Raw genomic sequence first — 2,107 nt, 5'->3', positions numbered from 1 at the left:
TCACTGTGGCTCCAGAATCTATCATGGACACACTAGGCATAAGGAGGGAATACACCAGTGGTGGGCCGTCAGTGCCAGCAAGGCCTTCTCTGCTGGCCTAAACAGCAGTGATCTGAATCACTGACTTGCATTTTAATATATTTAATATATTTTTCCATGAAAGTGTACTAAATTATTCCCAATTGTCTATTCTCTACATTTCATAGCTTTTCTCTTGGTTGCGCTGCTTCCAGTAGTGTATATTTATGATGAGAGTATTTATCCAATCATATTTCAGTCACTGGCTGACATCATGTGTTGCCAGGGTGAAAGAAATCTGCCTTAAGGCCTTCAGAATCAATAGTGCAGGCGCCCGTAGCTTAAAATAAATGGCAATGGAATTGTTAAATTAACCAATCAGATTTCGAGTTGGTGTCACTGGGGCCATCTATCAGGCATACAATTACGTCAGCAATTTCCCGTCCTTTAATTGGATAATCAGAGAATATATACTTTGCTATTTAAAGGTTGATTAGTATCTATTGCCGTGGCGTCATAATGATTGTATAGAGGTGGATTAATTCAGGAAGGACACCAGTGAAGGCCTAGGTGTGAAATGCACAGCCCACCACTGGAATATACCATATCACAGGTGTGGAAAAAGTACTGAGATTGTACATGTACATGAAGCTTTGCACATTGTCACTATTTGTGTAAGTATTTTCATCTCTACTGAAACCAGTGCTACTTAATGAAAAGAAATTAATTTGTATTTAGTTAATGTTGATTGTTTGCATGAAATGAACCAAGGTCCTGCCACTTAATATTGGCTTCCTTTCATTCCTTTCTGTTCTTTGGGCACATCCCCAAGAACACTGCTTGTTGATGTCTCCTTTCCAACAAAATGGAGTTAGTGAAATTATTACAATAGTCATCAACTGAAAAGTTTAGCATGAGCCCATAGAACAGGAAGATGTACATTTGCAGGGTACAATGAAATTGCATCAGTGCACAAGTTCCCTGTCCAGGGCAATCTGGCTCATTGGTCTAGAGTTATGATTCTCACTTTGGGTGTGAGAGATCCCAGATGAGCCCTTCCTATATTGTTAAAATGTTACATGGAATAGCCTGAGTGGGACAAAACTAATGGAAACTTGGAGTGCCGGCTGCTTGGTTCTCATTTGGAAGCTTGTTTATCGAGAGGTCCCAGGAGGTGCAAATCCCATGGTGTATTTCACCAAATAACCTCTGAAAATCAAAGCTCCAACCGTGAGCCTATCCCAGGAATGCTGGGAGTAGGGTGGGTCCTTGGATTGAAGCCTCTTATAGGACACCATGCATGAACCGGGGGGCCTTTCGCGTGTTAGGCGAACGTGATAACCACTACACTACAGAAACTACAAAGAAGCTATTCGGGCTCTCATCTTCAAAATAAATCAATTAAACCAAAAAAGAAAACAAAAAAAAGACAATATCAAGACTTTTGTTCGCCAGTGCAAATGAGCAGAAAACGTGAAAACAGTCACGCTACAGAAACTATGTGGGAGTGGGGCCGGATCTCAGTTTCAGCTTGTTCCCAAGGCACGGGTGCTACAGAGCGCAAAACTCGAGTCTAATTCGACGCAAAGCACAAGCCCCTGACCGCCAAAAGATGTTTCTGCCCGGTTTCGAACCGGGGACCTTTCGCGTGTGAGGCGAACGTGATAACCACTACACTACAGAAACAGAAGCAAAGGAAAGTGTTTCCTTTCGGGGGGGGGGACCGCAAAGTAAGTAAATAAATAAATATTCGATCAACGCAAAGGCTTAAGCGTTCCTTCAACCGAGTAATGAGTGCGCGGCCTCAGGCGTTGGTGGTATAGTGGTGAGCATAGCTGCTTTCCAAGCAGTTGACCTGGGTTTGATTCCCGGCCAACACACTACATTTAAGCCGCATGTTGGAGCGTGGCAAATGTACGAGGGCCGCCCTTGAAAAGGCAAACGGAACAGGAAAGTCCGCCAGCTGCGTTTAGCAGGCTTTGGCAAGAGTGTGACGAAGGCTTCTCTGCTTGTGAGAGGTCTTTCCACAAGTGATTTCCACTTGTGTTCTAAGTGGTTGCTTGCTGCCTGAGGCCAAAAAAAAACAGCC

The 2,107-nt window shown here is 43.7% G+C and overlaps 2 non-coding genes across 2 annotated transcripts; one reads left to right on the top strand and one right to left on the bottom strand.

Annotated features, from left to right (window-relative positions):
• Positions 1–1,631: 1,631 nt before the first annotated feature.
• trnav-cac (transfer RNA valine (anticodon CAC)) lies at positions 1,632–1,704 on the bottom strand. Its single transcript has one exon. It is a non-coding gene; the product is annotated as a tRNA-Val (tRNA).
• Positions 1,705–1,826: 122 nt separating this feature from the next.
• On the top strand, positions 1,827–1,898 carry trnag-ucc (transfer RNA glycine (anticodon UCC)). Its single transcript has one exon. It is a non-coding gene; the product is annotated as a tRNA-Gly (tRNA).
• Positions 1,899–2,107: the final 209 nt, after the last annotated feature.

This window comes from Hemibagrus wyckioides, unplaced genomic scaffold, assembly GCF_019097595.1.
Source record: "Hemibagrus wyckioides isolate EC202008001 unplaced genomic scaffold, SWU_Hwy_1.0 Contig24, whole genome shotgun sequence".
Taxonomy (NCBI): Eukaryota; Metazoa; Chordata; class Actinopteri; order Siluriformes; family Bagridae; genus Hemibagrus; species Hemibagrus wyckioides.
The sequence above is the reverse complement of the archived record's forward strand: the minus strand, read 5'-3'. Positions and strand labels throughout refer to the sequence as shown.